The sequence below is a fragment of the Oryctolagus cuniculus genome, chromosome 7 (genome assembly GCF_964237555.1).
Source record: "Oryctolagus cuniculus chromosome 7, mOryCun1.1, whole genome shotgun sequence".
Lineage (NCBI taxonomy): Eukaryota > Metazoa > Chordata > Mammalia > Lagomorpha > Leporidae > Oryctolagus > Oryctolagus cuniculus.
Window position 1 is genome coordinate 117,601,441 of NC_091438.1, and position 24,367 is coordinate 117,625,807.

Here is a 24,367-nt window from a genome sequence, read left to right on the forward strand (position 1 = left end):
AGCCAGGAACTTCTTCTGGGTCTCTCACATGGGAGCAGGGGCCCAAGGACTTGGGCCATATTTTACTGCTTTCCTCGGCCACAGCAGAGAGCTGGATGGGAAATGGAGCAGCCAGGTCTCAAACTGGTGCCCATATGGGATACCAGCGCTCCAGGCCAGGGCGTTAACCCACTGTGCCACAGTGCCAGCCCCATACAACTACTTTATAAAACAACTCAGCAGCTTCTCTTTTTAAAAATGTTTGTTTTTAAAAGGCAAAAAAGAGGGAGAGGGTGACAGAAAGAGTTTTTCCATCAACTAGTTCACTCCTCGAATGGCCTCAATATCTGGGGTTGGGCCAGGCTGAGGCAAGGAACCGAGAACTCCCCCCAGATCTCCCATGTGGTAGCAGGGAATCACTTACTGGAGCCGTCACCTGCTGCCTCTCAGGCCGTGACTTGGCATGAGGTTGGATGAGAAGGGCAATAGCTGGGATTCACACTTGATCTTAGCCAAAAGGCCAAGAAGGGATCAGTAGCCAGGTTTCAAACTAGGCACTCTGCTATTGGATGTGGGCGTCCGTGTGGCAGCTGAACCCTCTACACCACACTGCCCGCCTCCAGGCCCTGTGAGATATAGAACTACCACATGATCCAGCCTGGGTATTTACTCAAAGGAAAATGAAACATAACCCATACAAAGACTTGACACACAAATGTTCCTAGCAGCTTTATTTGCAATAACCAAAAACTGGGGGAAAATGTTCAATAATAGGATCAATGCATAAACAAATTGTAGCACATTCATACAATGAAATATGATTCAACAATGAAACAGAACATACAACATGGGTGAATTTCAAAATAATTATGCTGATTGACACAAGCCATATTTTTAAGTTATTAATGTTTATTTACTTTTATCTACTTGAAAGAGAGAGAGAGAAAGAAAGGAAACGAAAGAGAAGGGCTGGTGTTGTGACAGACTGAGTAAGGCCACCAGCATCCTCTATGGGCGCCAATTCAAGTCTCTGCTGCCCCAATTCCTATCCTACTGTCTGCTAACGCACCTGGAAAAGCAGCAGAGGATGGCCCAAGTGCTTGGGCTCTTGCCCCCAAATGGGAGATGGGAAGAAGATCCTGGCTCCTGGCATCGTCGCTCTCTCTCTGTAACTCTGCCATTCAAATAAATAAAATCAATCTTAAAAAAAGAGATAACGTTGAGGTGCCAGTGTTGTGACTCCTCAGGTTAAGTTACCACTTGCAATACCAACATCCCTTATTGGCATGCCAGTTCAAGTCCTGGCCACTCTGCTTCCAACCCAGCTCCCTACTAAAGTGCCTAGGCGAAGCAGCAGAAGATGGCCCAAGTACTTGGGCCTCTGCTCCCCACATGGGAGACCCAGATGGAGTTTCAAACTCCTGGTTTCAGCCTGGTTTAGCCCTGGCCATTGCAGACATTTGGGGAAATGAAACAGTGAGTGGAAGATCTCTCAGTCTCCCTACCTCCCTTCATTCTGCCTTTCATATAAATAACAAGAAACAAATCCTTTTCATTACGGCTGGTGTTTGGCATAGCAGTTGAGAAATCATTTGGAACTGCCACATCTCCTATTGGAGTGCCTGGGTTCAAAGTCTCAGCTCCATTCCCTCTTCCAGCTTCCTATTAATGCAGCCCCTGGGAAGCAGCAGTAATGACTTAAGTAGTTGGGTCCCTGCTATTCATGGACTGAGTTCCTGGTTCCTGGCTTTGGCCAACCTCAGCTGTTGTTAGCATTTGGGGAGTGAATCAGGAAATGGGAAATCTCTCTCTCTTCCCCCCCCCAACCCCTTTCAAATGAATAAATATTCTAACAGAAAAAATAAGTGTATTTTGGTGCATTTTTAAAATCCATGCAGTCTTTTCATAATACACATTTCCCAGGAACTTCTTGAAGTTTATTGTATGTCAGTTACACCTTAATGTTTAAGAAACTAAAAGAAAATGTCCCCACTGTTTTTACATGCCCATGTTGCAATGTGAATTTTGTTCTAACCCTTTGCGGTGGCCAGGAGGCTCTGTGTGTTCTGGCCCAGGCCTCTCTCTCTTATCTTGTTCCACACATTCTCTCCTCTCCTTTTCCTCGAGTCACAGGGGCCTCCCTGCTTATCCCTCCAAGCCTTTTCCCACGCTAAAGACTTCCACTAGCTTTTCCCTCTCCCCATGACATTCCTTTGGCTGGTTCTCGACTCCAGCACTCAGCAAACCCACCAGGCCTGGGAAACGTCCTCCTGATGACCTGGACCACGCAGGGACCACATCCCTGCTCCTCTGGCACATCAAGGCCCACTTCCTTCAAAACTGTTTTCATCCCAAAGGCAGCCTCTTTGTCGCTCACCACCGTGTTTACTGCACGTCTCTCTGAAGAGTTAAGTCCTCTAAGGGCAGGCAGGGACCTTTCCTATCTTGTTCATCGCTTGGTCCTCAGTGCCTTGTACACTCCCTGGCACCTGGTGGGAACTTGGTGAATATTTTTGATTGAAGGGCTAAATGAAGTACATTGTGGAAGCCTTGGAAGTAAGAACTGCTGAAGTGTCCACTTTGCATTTAAGATTTACACTCTACACATGTAAGAGCTTGGTTTTAGAGCATTTGTCTTCCTATTTTCATACTCATATTCTATTCATCTTTCTGACTTTCAGGAATGCTCACTTTTCTCATTTTGCAAGCCAAGGTCAGCCTCTTTGACATATATAAACTCCAGGCTGCTTTCTGACGGGTCCCAATAATGTCCCATATGATACTGCAATTTATCAAAAACTCAAGTTTAAAATAAAGAATTCAGGAGATATTCCTTGTCTACAAATGCAGAGCATTTGGAGGCAAAAGCAAGTATTCTCATGTTGTTGAAGAGTTGGGGTGGAGAGAATAAGAAATAATCTTTTTACTTGACCTACCACAAGTCAAGCAAAACCACTGTGTACGACACATACTATTTTGTCTCCTTTCTCTAAAGGTGAAAAGCAAGTTAATGGCCTCTCTGGGCCTCAAAACACACACAGTTAATAAGTAGAACCTCCAAGACTCCAACCTAAGTTCTCTGGCGTCAACAACAGGAACCACAGAGAAAGGCTCTCCAGTTCTTCAACATTTGCACCCAGCAATAACTGACGTCATTTTTCCTGACATTGTACTTGGCTAAACCCAATCACACAGCCTTGTTTAACTTCAAGGCCACAGAAAGAGCACCCCGTGCTCCTAAAAGCAGAACAGAAATACTAGTGAGCACCAGAAATGTGTTCCTTGAGGAGGCCCCGAAGATGACTGAAGAGAATACCACCAGCCAACTTACATCCATGGAAGGCTTTAGAGCACTGAGTAGCAGTAGTAAGATTTGAGGTTCTATTAAGGTCTGAAACAGAGGGTCTGTGATCCTACACTGCCTGGTTTCAACCTACGAAATGCAAACGGGATGTGTGCCCATGAGCCACAGGCCTCTATTCAGCATTGAGGCATTGGTTTCATGAGAAGGGTGCTTAAGACTCTTCTCACCTTGATGTCAGCAAAGATTAGCACATGTCTGTTGGCTCAGCTCTGCAGGTGGGAACTCTCTAATCACATTCCCACTCCTGTCAGCTATTATTGCCCCACACCAGCCCTGCCAAAACATCTTCCAAGCAGCTGGAAGGTCTACTGCTGACTTTGCAAAAAGCCCCTCTTAAAATTCTTCCTTTCTTAGAAAGTGGCTCTGGCGGGTGCAGAGCAGTTCCCACCAGCTGGGAAGCATTTACACAGAACCAGCACCAAAGGACACCCCTCTCTCTGTGCATGGCCACAGCCCGGACAGAAAACATGGTCTGCAGCTTGCTTTTCCCACCTGTCAGATGTAAGAACTTTGTGTGTGCATGCCTTTGCTTACAGAGACTTCCCTGATTAAGCAAATATTTTCTCAGCAAATATACGGTTCGATTTTGTTTTCACTATATATGCCATTCCCTTCCCATAATCATGATATTGAATCAAAGCCAAAAAGATGCTCTCTAGTCATGTGTGTCTTTGAAAGCTGGAACTTGGATCTTCCCATTCTCTGTTTAATTTATGAGAGAAACATGTTCTGACTACAACCATATGCCAGTTAGAGTCATTTCTTTTTCCAAGGCTTTTCTCTAGGGAGTTGGGATGCTCATCTTCAAATCCAGGAAGATATTGCTCTGCAGGTCAGATTGCTTGGGAAGTAGCTCTGAGACAAAATTAGCAGGCAGGACACTTATGAAGACATCCTTCTTGAGAGCTGCACCTGTAGATGAAAGGCAACGATGCAAGATGAAGCAGAGGGAAAAACCAGGCAACAGCCAAAGCTTCTGCTACCGCACAAGGAACACAGAAGCTGGAAAGGCCTTCCGAGTTCCATGCTTTGCTCCCAAACATAGTGGCTTTCTGCTTTGAGCAAATAAGTCACCAGATGCAGGCTGTTCCAGAAAGGGGGCATGACCTTGGCTGATGGAACTGTCTCCAACCCAGGGCAGTTTCCAGAGAAGGTCTGAAACATGTCCAAACCACTGGGGTGCAAAGTATTGTATTCCTGAAGGAGGATCGAGGTGGCACATTACAGCGTCCACTGCGAGTCTTATATCCATAACCATAGCACAAGTTAGGGGGTATGACGTCACAAGTGGAGTACTACAACTCTATTACATACCATTCCTGTCCAATTTTCAGCCTGCACCAGGTAATCAGTGGGAGCTGGGATTAGACTTGTCTCCTCTCACACTTACCAGTGACTCCATTCCTGAGATGCTGATGTTGACCAACAAAGGGCACTCACTGTAGGCCATCCTGAGTCATTAAACCAGACTCACATAACCAACAGCAGGGAGGGTATCTACAAGTTCAACCCTTTTGATTTTGCTTGGGACCTTGCTGCATTTAGAGATACAAGCATTTGCCTAGCCTGAGGCTTTCCTTCAGCCTGCTGGCTTCGGGGAAAGAGTTCAAGGAATGTGACTTCCTCAGCTGGGCTCCACATCCTCTGTGCTTCCAGCTTGCCTTCCTCCTTTCACTTGTCAGCTCCGGGCTGCTTTGGATAACTTCTGATTTCAAGCTAGGAGATGGCTGCATTGTAGGTTGAACCAAGAGATGATAGGTTTCTGTTACATTAAGCTTATTTATGATATTGTATTGCAGTAGCACTAAGAAACCAGACACCTGAGAATATTGCCCACTCATGGCCTGCTCATCACCCTAAATTGAAAATAATTATACTGGATTTCACATGAAGGCCATCATAAGGCCATCAAATAAAATAGATGCATACAGCAGGTTTGAATCTAGATCATCTGCAAATCAAAACTACAATAGGGTGCTATCTCACACCCCCATGAGGATGACCACTATCAAAACAAAACAAAAACAGACAATTACAAAAGTGAGGATGTGGACAAATTAAAACTCTTATGCATTGCTAGCAGAACTGTAAAATGGTGCAGCCACTTTGAATAATTGGAACTTCTAAAAAATAGTATTCTTGTATGATCCAGCAATTCCACTTCTGGATATATGCCCAAGAGAATTGAAAGCAGAGTCTCAAAGAGACTCATGTTAGTTGTAGCATTATTCACCATAGCCAAGAGATATAAGCAGCATAAATGCCCACTGTCAGAGAAAAATGGATAAAGAAAACATGGAACATATACACAATGGAATACTATTCAGCCTTGAAAATGAAGGAAATCTTGTCCAATGCTACAACATGAATGGACCTGGGGGACATGCTAAGTTAAATAAGCTGTACATAAGAGGAGAAACCCTGCATGGTTCCACCCATGAGATCTCACGAGCAGTCAAACTGATGGAAACACAAAACAGATTTATGGTTGCCAGGGGTGGGTGGAGGACAATGGGGAGTTGCTGTCAGATAGCTGCAGAATTTTAGTTTTGCAAAAAATGAAAGTTCTAGAGCTCAGATGCATAAGATGAATCTAGTTAGCACTGTTGCACTGGATACCTCAAAGTTGGAAAGGGTAAGCTTCATCCTGTGGGTTTTTAAAACTCTGGTGGAAGAGAGAGAGGAGGAAGAGGAAAAGGAAGAGGGGGAGGAGAAGCAGAAGGGGAGCAGGAGGTGAAGAAGGGGGAGACAGAGCAGAAGGAGGAGGAGGAGGAAGAGGAGCTACGTCATCTGGCTCTCGGAGAAGAGAAAGAGAACGGGAGGTGAAGAAGTAGGGATGGGGGAAGTGGGGTGGGGAGGGCCAGAAGGAGGAGAAGGGGGAAGAACCACAGCACCTGGCTTGTGGAGGAAGAGGAAGAGGAAGAAGAGGAGAGAGAGGAAAAGAGGAAAAAGGGGTGGGTGAGAGAGGAGGGGGAGGGATCATGGCCCAGCACTCCAGTCCCTGCAGCACCCCACCTCTCAGCATCCGTGCTGGAACTTGGAAGGACATAGCACGGACTGGTCAATCAACAAGAGGACTCTGCACCCACTGAAGCCTGCAGCTCAGCAGAGGGAGGCCTTCGCTGAGTACCTACTCGAGGTTTCAAGTGTACATGAGTCCACATGCTGTTACCAGCAGCCCTGTGCCCAGACCTCCATTCTTCACCTTGGCCATGAAGAACAGCAGCTCAGAGAGGGGAAGGGATCTGACCCAGGTCACCTGGCTGCTGTGGGGCAGAGCTGGGGCCTCCTTCCTCCACCCTGTTGCCTGCTTGATGACTCTTTCACTTGATAAAATCACTAGGCATTACGGAACTTTTAGGAGCTTTTCAAAGAGGTAACTGCAATTTCTCCCCCCGCCCCCACATGCACTCATATGTGTGTTCATCTGTTTTTTTTTTTTTTTTTTTTTTTTTTCTCTTTTTATCTGGAAGGGAACACTGATCATCTGGTGAAAAATATTTTCCTTAGAGATCACTTGAGGTATTTGGCGATTTAGACCACCAAGTATCGCCAACAAGAAAGAAGTAGAATGCGGGACTGAGGGAGCAGAGGAGGCACTGAACACGTCTCAAAAGGCTGGATGGAGGCCCATCTCCCCTGCCGCCACCAGGACGTTCGCACCACACTCGGAGCTGGCAGACCTTGGGAGGCTGAGTCAGGGTGGCCTGGGCCACCTCTTGCCAATCTTGAAAGCCCTCTAGATTCCTGCCAATGGAAAACCAACCGGCTCCTCCCGCCATCCCGCAAGTCTTGCTGTGTTTGGATGTCTTTCCCTTGTGCCAAAACCTGATTTCCTGTTTCTAAGAAAACAACTTTTAAAATGCCCTTTAAAAAAATGATTCCTTAGGCAGCTTAGACATCAAAGAGCTCTTATAAAGTAGGCTTTTGTTTGGTTAAGTGCACACGCATCAGAAAAGTTCCGATTAAATTTCCCCTTTTTAAGTGCTAGGGATTTTTACTGCACTTGGGCAAAAGATTTCATCACGTAGATTACTGGGGGCTGCAGGTAGCTTTCCACTGATGAAGTCTGCCCTAGCAGAGGTAAGGAAGCAGAAGACCTGGAGAAGACCTGACTTACCCAAGGGCTCACAGCGAGGGAGAATCAGCCGGGCTCTTCCGTCCTGCTCAGGGACTGCTTCCGTGCGTCTGTCAGTCTCTCCAACAGCTGGAAGTGAAAGACTTTTCCAAGGCAGAGACTAGGTAAAATGTGAAACAGTCAGGAGGAAGCTGGTAACTATGCCTATCTTTGAGAAAATGTACCAGAGTCTTGAAAGAGTAACCCCAATTATCCTGTACTGAGCATGTATCTGTGCTGGCATTGGTCACTCAATGGCCACTATGGTTTTATGAGATATTTACTGTCTTCTCTCTATTTCACAAAAGAAAAGGCAGAAAGAAGGACCAGCATTCATATTCGGGTTTAAACTTTTGCTGTATTTTGAGGGTGGCCAGAATATTCTAGGCTCTTTCTATGTGATGTCAACTAACCTGAGAGCAAGCTAAGACGTTGGTTGATATTACCGTCTCCACTGCACAAATGAGAAGCTCAGGGCTTAAAGAAAGCGGCCGATCTGCCCACGTGTTCACCACTGGGAGGTGTCAGAGCTGGGTGTGAGCCTTAGCCTGGCCTTCAGAGCTCATTCTCTTTCTGTTTCCCACTACCTGGAATTGTTGTGAGGATCAAATCAAATCATGGAAGTGAGAGACTTCTGTAAAAACGGTAAACAATGTAATAGATAAGAGGGATTATCATGTTTAAATCTAAGTTACTGTATTTTCCTAAATTTCCATCCTGGCTTTTAAACAGCAGGCTTCAAGAGCCAGGCAATGATAAAGGGCCCTTGGTCTCTCTGTTGGAAAAAAACAATAATATTTTCCAAATAAGAGATTTGATTGAGCACATACTTGCTTTCCTTTGGTGGCCCAACTACTCAATGTTTAATCAAGTCGGAAATTTTTGATCTTGACGGCTGTTGTTGGAGGCAAATGAGAAACGTGAAGCTTCTTTCTGACGCCACAGGAGAGAAGGCATCTGAGAACGACACCAGTGGCAACGTTCCTAAGACCCAAGGCTTCTTCCTTCATTGGTTTCTTCGTTCACTCATTCATGGCTATCCAAGGAGCACCCTGCCTTAGGCTTGAGGAATGCAGAGAGGAGTGAGCCCCACGCTCCACAGTGCCGAGGGCCTCTGCAGGTATCTTTCGTGAGCACTCCCTGCCAGTTCTTCCTTCTTTTCTGTCCGCCAACACTTGATGACAGTGGATGGCCCAACCGTGCCACTCCACAACTCATTTGTTCAAGCCCCGGCCTCCCAAATCTCAGAATGTCACTGCATTTGCAAGTAGGGTCTTGAAAGAAGCAATTAAGGTTCAAAGGAGGTCATTAGGGTGTTTTCATCTGATGTGTGGGTGCTACAAAAGTTCATGGAAAACTGCGTTTCCCAGGTTCATTAACAGGGAGCCAGATCGGAAGTGGAGCAGCCAGGACACAAACCAGCACCCACATGGAATGGTGGATTTGCAGGCGGAGGCTTTACCTGCTTTGCCACAGCAGCGGCCCCTCCATGTTTTCAGTGGTTTTTGTTTTGTTTTTGTATTTTGCCCAAGATAGATTTGTCATTCTATTTTATTTTCCACAAATGTTTGAAGCACTCTCATGGGTCTGGTATCTTTAAAAGCAAAGGAGATCAGGACATAGACAAGTTTATTGGGTGAAAGGAATCATGAATGAAATTCCCTCAAGGCATTTGCAATCTTAAAGGGAGATTCCACTTGTGTTTTTTTCTCCCTTTCTGCCCTGGGGCTGGAGGCCCGGAGTGGAAAATCCTTGGGCCTGCTTTGTGGAGTGCGGATTCTAGCAGCTCATGAGTGTCTCCTGGGCCATGAGTCTACTACACCACGACAGGAAGAGCAATGCCTGCTGCACAGGGAAATCCCTAACCCAGCCAGGGAGGAGCGAGGCTGGCCGGCCCCCTGGGGAAGAAATCCTGCCAGCTGCCAGGACGTACAAATTCTTCCCCAGAAGGTGGTGGGGACGGATTGTTCCAGGTGTGTGCACAGGCTCAGTGGCCAGGCCAGCCACGGCAGGCCACGTGCTGCGGAGCAGGGAGAGGGGGCTCAGGCAGAGTTAGGAGCCAGGTCCCGGAGGGCCTGGGCTGAGCCACGGTTCCTGGGGTATAGTCTGAAGGTAAAGCACACTCTGAAGGGTTCCAGCATCACCTGCTGGTGCTTCATCATCAGATCCAGCCTTTCACAGATGAGGTATTTGTGGGTCTGAACTGAAGTGACTAGACCTGGACTGAAGCGACTTACAAACCCACTGCTAAGGAGAAATCTCTGTGTTTCTCCTTCTCCTTTCTTCTACCTAAGCAGTAGACCCCACCCTTACCTTGCTTCAGCTCCGCTTTTTTGGCAAAATCAAGCCCCATATCTGACTCACCATGCTGTCTCTCAGTTCTGTGATCACTTAATACTGGTCACACGCATGCTTGGTCATGGAGAGGCCCTGACAGGTAACAAAAAGTCTTCATGTTGGGCAGGCCTGGGAGCCAGTGTTAACAGGGCCAGGGACCTTGGGGCAAGTCACTTCATGTCTATAAGACTCAGTTTCCTCATCTTTAAGATAATATAAGGGGGCAGCCACTGTGGCATAAAAGGTAAAGCCACTGCCTGCATTGTCGGCATCCCATAGGGGTGCTAGTTTGAGCCCCAGTTGCTCTACTTCTGATCCAGCTCTCTGCTATGGCCTGGGATAGTAGTAGAAGATGGCTCAAGTCCTTGGGCCCCTGCACCTACATGGGAGACCTGGAAGAAGCTCCTGGCTCCTGGCTTCAGAACGGCGAAGCTCCAGCCAATGAGGCCATCTGGGGAGTGAACCAGTGACCAGCGGATGGAAGACCTCTTTCTCTCTCTCTCTCTCTCTCTCTCTCTCTCTCTCTCTCTCTCCCCCTCTGCCACTTTGTAACTCTGACTTTCAAATAAATAAATCTTTAAAAAAAGAAGAAGGTAATAGGGTGGGTTCTTGGGCTAGCAATTAAGACACTAGTTAGATACCTGCATCAGGGTGTGTGAGTTCAGGTCCAGATTCCAGCTTCCTCCTACGGCAGCTCCTAGGAGGCGGCCACTACTCAAGTAGTCAGATCCTGGCCACCCACAGGGGAGACCTGGATTGAGTTTCTGGCTCCCGGCTTCAGCCCTGGCCCATCTCAGCTGTTGCCGGCATTTGGGGCAATGAACGAGCAGATGGGAGAAATTGTTCTCTTTCTTTCTCTCTCTCAGCCTCTCTAATACTAATTTTTTTTAAATGAATGGTGACGATCCCCACAGTACTCAGACCCCTTTTCTTCCTTGTTAAAGTCACGCCTCCGGCACCTTTTTAGCACACATGGCTGCCAGCTGTAGGCTACAGTCTGCAGCTTTCTTTTTTTTTCAGCTGAAGGTGCTCATGTGACCACATTCAGACTGGTGACCAGGGACATGAGCTGAAGTGATGAGTGCACTGTCCAAGGCACTCCTTGAAGACATTTCAGCTGCATGCCATGAGCCCCTCTCATCCATTCTTTCTGCAGCTTGGACAATGGGAACAGAGGGAGCAGCCACAGGGCTCACGCCACAAACAACAGACCGACCTTCCAGCCTGGGCTCCTGCACATCCTAGTAGAAGTCCTGCCCACCTTGGAGCCACAACTACACAAGAGAGAGGTGAACACCTGCTTTACTTAAACCACAAAATATCCAGGTCTCTTTGTGCATCAGCTTCCTGGTACCCAGGCTGTAGGAGACAGAACCCACAATAGAACCTACGGGATCTGTGAGCAGTCCACATCAGTAGCTACAATCAGGATAACTTGATGGAATGGGGCAGCTCTGGGTAACAATGTCAAGGGGAAGCTTATCCGGCTCTGAGATTTCCAGCATGGGTGTCTGGGAGAGCAGCGGAGTGCTTGATGGAACATGGGTGACGGTGAGGAGGACTGTTTGGGGACAGAGAACCAAGGCAGGTTCTCACCATGTTGAATGTGAGTTGCAGGCAGGACTCCCAGCAAGAGATGCCAATAGCCAATTTGAAAATGGAGCTGAAGCTGAGGCCTGGAAACAAAGGGTCCCTGAAGTGGTGGTGGGAGGTGGGGTGATGAGGTTTCTAAGACAGAGAGCTGCAGACACAGATAGGCTGGAACGATGGCGAAGAGACCAGTGTGGCTGCAGCAGATGTCTTGGGGTGGGAGAGGGAGAAAGGACTGCAAGGGCAGGCGGCGCCAGCTGCCCTGGTGAGGGACACAGCTCTTGCTGGCAGACGTGGAAGACCAGGGGCTCTTCCCGAGTGAGGCGCTGAATGCTGAAGGATCTGCACCTGCCCCTGTGCCATCTCCATGGGTGGAGAGTCAGGATTCCCTTCCTCTGGAAATCAATTGGCCACCACTCACAATCATTTCATGTGATACTGAAATGTGTGTGGAGGGTACCTTAGCAGTTGACGTACCAGCTTAAATGCCCACTGCCCACATTGGAGTATCTGGGTTCAGTTCCCAGCTCCAGCTCCTAACAATGCACACCCTGAGAGGCAGCAGTGATGGCTAAAGTAGTGGGACCCCTGCCAGCCTCATGGGAGACCTGGATTGAAATCCTGGATCCTGGCTTCAGCCCCAGCCCAGCCCCAAGCACTGGGAGCACTTGGGGAGTAACCCAGTAGATGGAAGCATTCTCTAACTCTCTTCTTTCTCCATCCTTTTCTCTCTCTTCTTCTATCTACCTCTTTTTTAAAAAAGGATTTATTTATTTGACAGTCAAAGTTACAGAGAGGCAGAGGCACAGAGAGAGAGAGAGAGAGAGAGAGAGGTCTTCCATCCACTGGTTCACTCCCCTGATGGTCGCAATGGTCGGAGCTGAGCCAATTTGAAGGCAGGAGCCCTTCTCTCTACTTCTTACAAGTGAAAAATAATAAAATAAAATACAAGGCAACGACTTCAATGAACGTCCTGCCTCTTGGTGTTGTGTTTTAGGATCATAGCATTTTTAAAATACAGAGATGAAATGAGATGTTTTGAAAGAGATCTGAGTGTGTGATAGGAACTTGGTAAATCAGAGCACAGTAAGAGGGCAGGATTGCACTCCGTGGTTAAGGTGTAACTACCCAGATCACTGGCTTCCCATGAGCTATTTTTGTTCTTTCTACATTTCCAATCATGGCTTGCAGGTTTCAAGTTTTTGGAGACATTTGCATTTTGATACCCAAAATGATTTTGCACCCAGAGTCTGGGGCAAAAACTGTCATCGTCTCTACTTTACAAACAAGGAGACTGAGGCTTTCAGAGGGAAGAGGTGGGAGCAGCTTCCCAGGTAGGCATCAGGCCTGAGAAGCCAACAGAGAGGCCCTGTGAAGCGTGCCGTGAAGGATCCTGGGAACCAACAAGGAATGCCCTGGCCTGCCGCGGCCATGAGCCAGCTCTCACTTTCACATCTGGAAAATACCCTCTTGCCTGCCATTCACTCTCAGTTCTCTAGACATCAGGGATGTGGATGTCACCTGATCCCTTCACACCCACCCCCAACATCCTTGGTCCCTCCTTAGACCCTCAAGTCGGGCCCTGACTCCTTCCTCCCTCCACTGCCTCCCTAAACGGTCCATGGGCATCGGTTCCAGCAAGCAGAGCCCTGGGAGGGGCATCGTGCTGCTGCTGAGTAGCCAGACGTTAGGGCAGGTGTGGGCTTTGGAGCCCCTGCTAGTGCCTATCTTATGGAAAATCTCTGCAGAGGCTTAGCGAGGCCTCTGCCCCCACAGAGGGTTGAGGGATAGAGACAGATCCAGCACATCAGTGACTCTTTCCACTCTGGACTCACAGCGCCCCGCTCAGAGAGGCCATTGGGCCAAAGATTACCCACAGTTCAGAATGCCAGGATTCCGTAGACAGATTTACAGCAGGAACCAAAGAATGGAGGCTCTGGCGCCACCTCCAGGGATCATCTGAGAGTCCGGCTTTCACTGAAATGACCTGGGAGCCAGAGCTGGGCGAGGAAGGAGAATGGTGTCTTGGGCCCAGGTCTACACAGGCAGAGCAAAGCCAGGACGGAGGCCAGCACCAAGAGGAGGGGAGACCCCTGACAAGAACAAGCAGCCACAGGAGTTACTTTGCTAAGTCACTTTCTCTTCACTCCGGGTTTTAGGAACCAAGAATGTTTTCTCAGAACAGTGGAAAGAACAAGAGCAAAGATTCTAGTCCTGGGGCTGGCGCTGTGGTGCAGTAGGTTAATCCTCCGCCTGCAGCACTGGTATCCCATGTGGGCACCGGTTCTAGTCCCGGCTGTTCCTCTTCCAATCCAGCTCTCTGCTATGGCCTGGGAAAGCAGTAGAAGATGGACCAAGTCCTTGGGCCCCTGCACCCGCATGGGAGACTGGGAAGAAGTATCTGGCTCCTGGCTTTGGATTGGTGCAGCTCCAGCCATTGCGGCCATCTGGAGAGTGAACCAATGGAAGAAGACCTTTCTCTCTGTCTCTCCCTCTCACTATCTGTAGCTACCTGCCAAATAAATAAATACAATCTTTTAAAAAAAAAGATTCTAGTCCTCTGTCAGCCTACTGCATACGGATCTAACTGGGAAATGAGTGCAAGAATTAACCTCAAGAAGAACTGGGGCGGGGGGGGGGGGGTTGCATTTGGCCAGCAGTTAAGACACCTGCATCCCATGTCGCAGTGCCCGGGTTCCACTCTCAAATCTTCTCCCGATTCCCGGGGGTTGCAGTGATGGTTCAAGTGATGGGGTTCCTGCCCCCATGTGGGAGACATGTATTGGGTCCTGGCTCCAGCTTTGTCCCCAGCCAGGGGCCATTTTGGGCGTTTGGGGAGTGAGCCAGCAGATGGGAGTGTGCCCTCTCTCTCTCTCCCTCTCTCCATGTCTCTTTGACTCTCAAATAGATATATTTTGTAAAGAGCTAAATAGTTTCAGAAGGGACTCCAATTTCACCTGAAAAAAATCTTCTTACCCTGAACTTTAAAACCTATTCTCATTTGCTACCCTTAACTGTGAATCAGCCCAACAGTCTTTCTTTTTTCTTTTTCTTTTTTTTATTTATTTGAAAGAGAGCGAGACAGAGAGGTCTTCCATCCTCTGGTTCACTCCCCAGATGGCCGCAATGGCCAGAACTGCCCAATCTGAAGCCAGGAGCCAGGAGCTTCTTCCGGGTCTCCCACATGGGTGCAGGAGCCCAAGCACTTGGTCCGTCTTCTACTGCTTTCCCAGGCCACAGCAGAGAGCTAGATCTGAAGTGGAGCAGCCAGGACTCGAACTGGCGCCCATATGGGATGTCGGCACTGCAGGTGGCAGCTTTACTCACTACTCCACAGCACTGGCCCCCAGCAGTCTTTCAAAGGCTGACTCACTGTTTCCACTTTGCAGATGGGAAAACAGAGGTTCCAACGAGCGCAATGATGGACCCAAGGTCACATAAGTGACATAGCCCGGAGTCCATCCTGGGTCTGTCTACACCTCGGAGGTCTAGCTTGCATACCATGTGCCTCAAAATAGCTCTATGAAGTAGGAAAGCATGATAGATTCAAAGACATTTCATATAAAAAGTAAGGTCAAAGGCCAGGAGTTGAGCCCAGGCTTCTTAGCACCAGATCAGGGCTCTTTCCCCCACACCACACTGCTCCACCTGTCTCTCCTACATACTCGCCTGACTCTCCAGGCTGCCAAGGCAGCATCTGGTATGTAGTAGGTGCTAAATAAATACTTGATGGATGAGCAAGCCCTTCTTTCAAGTGAAGTTCCACCAGCAAAGTGAACCACAGCCTTAACAGTAAAAGTTAGTCTACGATTCCTTTTGCTCAAGGCTTAAACCTAAGTTTGAAGAAAAGCACTTGCCTTAGCCATGAAATATGCCTCCAAGCTCTTCCCAGGATAGGACAGAACAGCTACAGAAAGAACCCACTGTTCCTCTCTGATATGAGCAGTAGAACCACGAAGAAGGTTTTTTAATGCCTGTTTTCTTCAGGACAGCCAGGGAATAAAGTTAGTTCTCAACAACATCCGAGAGAACAGGTGCCCAAGCTTGTTAAGGGAGAACCATTCACTAACAGAAAATAAAAAGAGGAAATTGCTGTGTTCATATCCATCTAGGGAAAGCTCACTCCCATGTCTCAGACAATCTCCCAGGTGCAGGGAAGAAGAGGAGCGAATGTGCCAGGTCCTCTCCCCAACAGGCCCCATTCCATCTTTAAGTAATCCTGTGATTCAAGGATCCCATGCTACATGGGCTGGAGTCAAAGAAGCTCTGGAATGAGCTTATTTCCCCCAGGTAGTAAATGGCTGGGACCAGCATGTTGGCATAGCAGGTAAGTCCACCACCTGCGATGCCAGCACTCCATATTGGCACCACCTTGAGTCCCAACTGCTCAACTTCTAATCCAGTTCCTTGCTAATGGCCTAGGACAAACAGTGGCGGATAGCCCAATGCTAGGGCCTCTGCCACGCCCCCCCCCGCGCCCCCCGGAGAACCAGATGATGCTCCTGGTTCCTTGCTTCAGCCTGGCCCAACCCCAGCCAATTGTGGTCGTCTGGGGAGTGAACCAGTGGCCACATGGTCTCTCTCTCTTCTCTCTCTCTCTCTCTCTTTCTCTCTGTAACTCTTTTAAATAAACAAATAAATCTTTTCTAAAAAATTAGTAAGTGGTAGAGCCAAGATTTAAACTCAAGACTCCCAGAACTTAGAGTCTGTGTCTCAAGGACCATGGTTAGCATGTACTAATGGCAGGTATTATTATAGAGAAGAGTGCTCTACAAAGAGGCTGTGCTTACTCTACTTCACTAAGTTGTGAGGGTCAGACGAGATGGGCAGAGCTCAGTTAATAACCTCAATTTACACTTGCACACACTGAAACTTAGGGTTTAAAGTGACACGTGCAACACAGAGGCAATTCAGATGCCTATGACCCATAGGTTTGATTTCAGTGTCTGGAACCTGGATTCTGGCTCCAACATCCCACCTACATAAACCCTAGGAGGCAGCAGCGATTGCTCAATTGAATGCATGACTACCACCCACATAGGAAACCTGGATTGCCTGCCCAGCTCCTGACCCTGGCCCTGACCTTTCAAACTCATGGCTGTTACAACCATTCAGGGAGTGCATTAACAGATGGGATCTCTCTTTCTCTCTTTGACCCTTGAATAAACAAGGAATTTTTTTAATAAAATTTTAAAGTGGTATGTGTATATCCTATGCGCTACATGTACCTCCTATAAAAGAGGAAGTTGAAGCTCGGAGGCTCTCGGGTTACATTATGCATTTACATATACGAATACTGTGTTCCTGCCACTGATACATGCAGGTTCTGTGTCAATACTTATCTTTCTCCAAGCCTCAGTTCTATGCTTCGTAAAATGATGTTGAGTGGCCTGGCCAAAGATGGTCAGGTAGAAAGAGTTGCATTTAGAATCTGAATCTAGGACTTCCTGATTTTAGAACTTATTAGTTTTTTCTTGCTACGATGGTCTATTTGCTTCTATCCTGCTTTCAAAAAATATGTAGCTCCCAAGCACATCTAAATACAGACCATTTTATCAAGTGCTAGACAGGGTAGCTTCTTAGACAAATGCTTTCTTGACTCTGCATAGAAAGTCTTCAACTTTAGTGTTTATGTGAATAACTCACTTGTGGAGTCAAAAATATTTATTCTACCAGTGTGGGAAGATTGCATCTGAACAAATCCTACCTGGCACATCACCCATGAAAGATGGGAGGGAAAGAACCTGTGATTCAGTTCTCCAGGACGATGGAGAGCCATTTATAGCAAGTGCTTTAGGAGGGTTTTACAGTGGAAATGGCCTTTGTCCTCCTGAGGGTTAAGGATGCTAGATTGGACAAAACCACCAACAGCATAGTCAGAAACCCTCTGCAATCTCTGCAGGAAAATCCTTTTCCAGCCAAACTTGCTAAGCACCAGTCCTGTGCTCAGTGAAGGTCAGCAGAGCTGCTGGAGGCATAGCTATGCCACCGTCAGGGAGCAGGGAAGCTGCTGCCGAGAGCACGGAGGCGTGGGCACGTGGGAGGCCAGGCTAACTCACTCGAGCTTGATGTTAATAGTTTCAGGGCAGCACAGGCTGGGTTTGCAAACTAAAATTGGAGGACAGGGCTACAATAGGAAGCTCATAAATGTCTAGATCAGAAATGTGTACTTAACCCATTAGACAATGCTGGAGGTTTGAAGAGCAAAAAAAAATCAGCATTAATTTTAAGAAAATGAACTTTTTGTTCCTCCATCAAATATCTCCTGATTGCATTACTACGCGTCGCATCTTTTCATTCTTGTATCCCAGTGACTGGCACATTCCCAGTGCAGGGCATGCCAAGAACATTCTGCTGTCCCTGCTGCAGATCTGAGCAACTGTGGCAGCCAGCTTACAAGATGGCCAGCAATGTTCTCCACGTTGACGCCCTGTGGACGGCACCAGGCCTGGTCATAGAATATGGCAGAAGTTGTGGTCTGTCATTATATGATTAAGTTGTAAAAGACAATGGGGCTGCCTGTCCAAAAAAAAAAAAAAAAAAAAAGACAATGGGGGCCGGCGCTGCAGCTCACTAGGCTAATCCTCTGCCTTGCGGTGCCGGCACACCGGGTTCTAGTCCCAGTCGGGGCGCCAGATTCTGTCCCGGTTGCCCCTCTTCCAGGCCAGCTCTCTGCTGTGGCCAGGGAGTGCAGTGGAGGATGGCCCAAGTACTTGGGCCCTGCACCCCATGGGAAACCAGGATAAGTACCTGGCTCCTGCCATTGGATCAGCGCGGTGCGCAGGCCGCAACGCGCTGGCCGCAGCGGCCATTGGAGGGTGAACCAACGGCAAAAGGAAGACCTTTCTCTCTGTCTCTCTCTCTCTCTGTCCACTCTGCCTGTCAAAAAAAAAAAAAAGACAATGGGGGTTGCTCCCTTTTGGGTGTCTCTCCCCCCCCCCTCGTCCTCCCTCTGGAAAGCCTGCAGCTATGCCATGAGCATCCCCGTGATAAAGTCCATATTGAAGGAATGAAACCCTCCCACCAACAGACCCACCTCAGCCCATCAGTGAACTTGTACTTGAAGGTGGACATCCAGTTGACTGCAGCCCCTAAAGACTGTGATTGCAGCCTCTTGAGAGACCCTGAACCCGAAGCACTCACTTAAGTACCTCCCAGCTGCTGTACCCCAAAAATTGATGATCCTGCATTGACACATCATTAGCAGCCCGTGCCCACAGCGAATGTATACCACATGCTTGTTCTTGCTCACTATACTTCATGCTTGAGCTAATTGGCTACATAGCAATAGGAGACTGACACGATGACCATCCTAGCACGGTTGATGAGAGGAGAAGATGAAATGCAGAGTGTCATCCAGGAAGGACGCAGGAGCCCCTGTCCTTACGACTCAGGAGGGAAGAAACAGAACCTCTAAGTCCTGAGCAGTACTGAGCACTCCCCAGGGGTCCCTAACCAGTACTTTCCTGGCACAGAGCATCTCCCAGGATCTTCCCACAGGATTGTTGTCACCTGGTCTTTCCCAGAAAGAAACCAAGGCTCACAGAGCTCAGTGCAGTCATGTGATGGCAGATGTGGAGCCAAAGGGACGCAGGAGGGACTATGGGGCTTTGTTCAGGGCAGGGAACAGGATGATGGAGCTTGAGGAGGGATGAGAAAGAGCTGGGAAAGGACTGCGAAACTGCTGGATAGACCAGACAGTCTCAAAAGATCTATTTAAAGTAGAAACTCAGGGATGCACCCCGGCCGTCTGTGTTTACCAGAAGGTACCGCTTAGCACCCTCCCGGCTTCAAGGACCGTAACCGACCACCCCCCCCCATGGCACCGAGCCCAGCCGGCTCCCTGCACCGCTGCTCAGGAGATGTTGAATGTGCTGGGGCACAGTAGGTTAATCCTCCGCCTGCAGTGCCGGCATCCCATACGGGGGCCAGTTCTAGTCTCGGCTGCTCCTCTTCTGATCCAGCTCTCTGTTATGGCCTGGGATAGCAATAGAAGATGGCCCAGGTCCTTGGGCCCCTGCACCCACGTGGGAGACCCGGAAGTAGCTCCTGGCTCCTGGTTTCAGGTTGACCCAGCTCGGGCTGTTGTGACCATTTAGGGAGTGAACCAGCAGATGAAAAACCGTTCTCTGTCTCTCCTTCTCGCTGTCTATAACTCTACCTCTCAAATAAATAAAATCTCAGATATATATATATATATATTTAGACAAATGCTAAATAATAATACTAAATATATATTTATATGTATAAATATATATATTTATGGCACACCTGGGCCTCCCACTGTGTTTCCCATGGTCCTGGAAACACCTGGACCCAGCAGGCACATTCAGTCCTTTTCCTAAGTGCAAACACTGCCTGACATATTGGGACTGGAACCTGGGGAACTCAGCCAACCACTGAAGAAATCCTTAATCAATAAATATATCCATAAAAGCTTTTAAAAATCAGCACTAAGTTACTGCCTCATTTCCAAATTGCTTTTGCTTTCTAAATGGTACGAGGAAACACATAGCTTAGGCATCTAGTAAAACAAAATAAACCTAAAGATTTATAAACATAAAGGTGGATTAATCTGCTAATACTGTTTTTCTACCTGGATTCATTGATGACTGTCACACTCATCAGCAACGTGTTTTGCAACTTGTGGAACAGCTCCTTACATAAGCTTCCCAGCAGGGGCCCCGGTGTGCTGGGTACAGGGTGGCTGTGTGCAGAGGCTGGATTTGGGTGAAAGCCCTGGGCTCTCAGGCTCAGTCTCTTCCTGTGCACTGCAGGGACCATGGCGGGACCTGCTCCAGCAAGGCGGCTGTAGTTCAAGTTCCTTTCCTCGCACTTACGATGTATTTCTCAGTGAGCCAATACCAACTATTGATGAGTTGCCATTCTTGGTGTTGTGTTATTTTCATCTACTCCAGGAGGTTGGAGCATCAGAAGCGGTGGTGGTGAACGTGCTCAGCACAGTGTCAGCACAGAAGGTGCTCATTCTGATGAGGCAATGCTAGAGCTGTCAGTCATGTGTTTCTAGTTCCTTAATAATTAATCTGCTAGGGCCAGCGCCGTGGCTCACTAGCCTAATCCTCCGCCTAGCGGCGCCAGCACACCAGGTTCTTGTCCCGGTCGGGGTGCCGGATTCTGTCCCGGTTGCCCCTCTTCCAGGCCAGCTCTCTGCTGTGGCCCGGGAGTGCAGTGGAGGATGGCCCAGGTGCTTGGGCCCTGCACCCCATGGGAGACCAGGAAAAGCACCTGGTTCCTACCTCCTGCCTTCAGATAGGCGCGGTGCGCTGGCCACGGCGGCCATTGGAGGGTGAACCAACGGCAAAAAGGAAGACCTTTCTCTCTCTCTCTCTCTCTCTCTCACTGTCCACTCTGCCTGTAAAAAAAAATTAATCTGCCCATTGGAGCTACACTGTGCACAGTAGGTTAAGCCACTGCCTGGGATGATGGCACCCCATGGAGGGGCTGGATCCAGTCCCGGCTGCTCCGCTTCCAATCCAGCTCCCTGCTAATGCGTCTGGGAAAGCAGCAGCAGATGTTCCAAGTGGCTGGGCTGCTGCCACTGATGTGAAATATCTAGATGGAGTTTCTGGTTCTTGGCTTCAGCCTGGCCCAGACCTGGCTGTTGCTGCCATTTGGGGAGTAACCAGCAGATGCCAAATTCTGTCTCTCTGTCTTTCCTGCTCTCTCTGTAACTCTGCCTCTCAGTAAATCTTAATAAGAAAGAAAGAAAGAAAGAAAGAAAGAAAGAAAGAAAGAAAGAAAGAAAGAAAGAAAGAAAGAAAGAGAGAGAGGAAGGAAGGAAGGAAGGAAGGAAGGAAGGAAGGAAGGAAGGAAGGAAGGAAGAAAGAAAGAAAAGAAAAGAAAAGAAAAGAAAAGAAAAGAAAAGAAAAGAAAAGAAAAGAAAAGAAAAGAAAAGAAAAGAAAAGAAAAGAAAAGAAAAGAAAAGAAAAGAAAAGAAAAGAAAAGAATCCTTCTGCCTCCCAGTTACCTGGGTATGGGATCCGTGAGCTGCGTGTCTCAGAGAGTTAAGGGAGGAGTAACACTACACTGATGTAGTGTTAATGACTCTGTGACCATTTGAAACTTTGAGTGAAGTTGAACATCTTTCACTTGATTATTGTTTATAGCTCCTGTTTTCCTCCTGGACTATAATCCTTTTGCTTTTTTTGTTGAACTCTTTACTTAGTAGAGCCATTAAGCCTTTGACTAAAACATAAATTAAAAATACTTTCAAAAAAGTATGAAAAAAATTTTAAAGGAAGGAAGGGAAGGAGAGCAAGAAAGGGAGAATTTTCCTGATTGCCCTAAAGGCCAGGTCGTGCCCACACTTTTGAAGCTCCAAGACACTTCCCTGCGTGAGCTCCGGGTGAGACCAGGACTGAGTCTGCGATAGTTCAGGGTCTGAACATCTCATAAAGGCTGAAGCCAACACCTCTTCTACAGTCAAGCCGTCCCCCCAGTGGCCTCTGCCCACCTTCCAGCTGTGTCCCTCTGGCTACGTGTCCCCTCCTACCACTGCCTCCTCACCTCTCCACACTCAGCTCCTCAGCTGCACCCCAGCACCCTTGCCCACGCTGCCATCACCACCTGGAAAGCCTTCCCTTGCTTGACCCAGTGAAAATCTCCCCACCACTCCGGTTCCCGTGGGGAGGCTCACCTTTCCCACCGCTTTGGAGCACAGGGAAGTGTCCCATCTCTGTTCCCTGAGCACCCAGCACAGGTCTGGGCAGAGCGTGGGTCAATGCATATTTGTGGAGCGCGTCCGCTTGGCTGAAACTGTCACCGCAGTTCAATGCTGGCAGAGTGGAACCCCACGCCCACCCCGGCTGCAGAGCTGGAGGGAACGCCATCCTGGGAGAAGGTGTTTGGAGATGCACGCAATGGCTGCTCCTCTGCTTCGCTCATCTCCCAGCTGCCGGGACCGTGGGGAAGTGTTTCTCAGCCTGTTGATCACAGATCCTGCGGGTGTTACTGCGACTTTTCTTTAAAAGGATTATTAAGAGGGAGGAAACCTCCAATCACGGCTCTGTGGAGAGCACCCTACATTCCAAGACTTCATTTTGGAGAGGAGGAAAGCACTCTTGTAACTGGCCTGGATTTGGCCCACAGCTGTCCCTCACCAGGCCCCAGACATGATGCGCAGTGGGGAGGAAGCGGGCGGCTGCTCTTCCACGGACAGACAAGTGACATGCAGGGACCTTGATGGCACTTAGACAGGAAGCACCACCATGGGGAGGTGGTGCCCCAGGCCACCTGCCCTGTACTTCCTGCAGACTTGCGTTCAAGTCCTGGATCCACACTGGTAAGCTTGCTGGTCTTCTGACCAAAGTCCTTGCTTCCTGTTTGGTAAAGTGTGGGTTAATAAAAGCAAACCCTGAAAGTCACGAGGAGGCATCAGTGTGACTGTAAGCTCCACAAGGACACACACTTGGCGACTGCCCAGAGGACTGCTGCTTCCCTGGTCCTTGATGAGTAAAGGCCGCAGGGTGAATCAGCAAAACGCATTAGCCCCAGGACCGCTGCAAACAACACGGATGTTCGTCTCTGCTTTCACTGCCAGGAAAAGCTTAATCCAATGAGTGTTTATGAAGCATTGGCCCTGTATGTGCGCAATGCTGTGGCGAAAACAAAAATGAAATGATGGGAACGTTCCTCCAGGCTTCAGGGTGAGCCGAACTCAAGTGAGGCTCAAGGGAGAGCAAGGCAGAGGCACTGAGCTAAGAGGTTGCGGGAGTTGGGCTGGAGGGACGGGCCTGGTGGGTTCAGCTGGGAAGGAAGGGAGCTGAACGAAGCCTCCTGCAGGAGGCTGAATGCCCTGGGCCAGGAAAATGGTCCTGGGGACTATGGTAGCTGGCCCGTGGATGTCACAAGACTGAGGATCCAGTCCCCCAGGCGCCGTTACACATGAAAAATCACAGGTTGTATTAATAGCTGGGCTTGTACCCAAAGCCTCCAAGAAGAGTTTTCAGATTTTTTTCCTAAGCTCTTAAGCCAAATTCAACATCACACTGCCAGCCAGGTAGTCACATGGGAAGAGAGAGGGACAGCCTGGGTCTCCTCTGACAGGTGGGGCCCTGGCTGCCCTCCTGCCCCTGCTACCAGAAAGACAGGGCACAGAACTCCACTCCAGGGAGTAACCTTTAACTCACAGTGCTCACCCTCCATAGAATTCACCAGGTCATCTCTGCTTTAGAATCTGAACCATCAGTGAGCAAACTCGCTGGCTGAGTGAGTGAGTTCAAGGCTGGCATGGAGAGAGGCTTCCTGCTGGGCCCTTCCACTTCCTTCCAGGCTAAGGGCAGGTGGGATGCAGCCTGCTGTGTTCTAGCTCCATGCCTTTGCATCCGTTGTGTCCTCTGCCTGGAATTTCCTACCCCGCCCTGTTTTGCTAGCACCCCAATGGGTGGCCCCCGTGAGTGCTCTGAGTGAGCTACCACCATGAGAAAAGCACAGGCTGCCACTAAAGGCAAGTGTAGCACTTCTCACAGGGCATTAACCTTGACAGCTAACATCAGCAAGTTCCTTAAGGGTGGGGGAATCTGCCTGCTTTATCCAGAGGCTGTCACTCAAAGGATGAATGTGGAAAGGAGAAAGGAGAATTTTCCAACAATGGAAAGTACTCATCTCTAGAATGGTGAGGTCCCTGGCACTTGTAGTGGTACATTTTGGGGAAGATAATCCCCAGGGAAGAGCTGGCTGCAGTGGTAAACCCAACCAAGGCTCAAGTCTAACAATTTCTAGACAGGGCAAGGTCTGGAGTTAAAAACCAACTCTCTCTCTCTCTCTCTCTGTCTCTCCCAACCCCCCTCTCAGGATCACAGGCTTCTACCTATATCCATACGCTTCCCACACCAAACAAATAAGAACTCCTTTCCTTTGCAGTGTTTTAACCCTTAGTATACACTCTCTCAGAAGTGACTTCTTCACAGCACTACAACAGCCTTGCCCTGCCCAGCACACCTCTCACTCTTGCCCCCTAC

At 48.6% G+C, this 24,367-nt stretch overlaps 1 long non-coding RNA gene across 1 annotated transcript; it reads right to left on the bottom strand.

Annotated features, from left to right (window-relative positions):
* Window positions 1–689: 689 nt before the first annotated feature.
* LOC103350173 (uncharacterized) lies at window positions 690–23,102 on the bottom strand. The gene is made up of 3 exons (XR_518256.4): window positions 22,045–23,102; window positions 7,464–7,581; window positions 690–4,255 (listed from the first exon to the last, which is right to left on the bottom strand). It is a non-coding gene; the product is annotated as an uncharacterized lncRNA (long non-coding RNA).
* Between the last annotated feature and the right edge of the window lie 1,265 nt (window positions 23,103–24,367).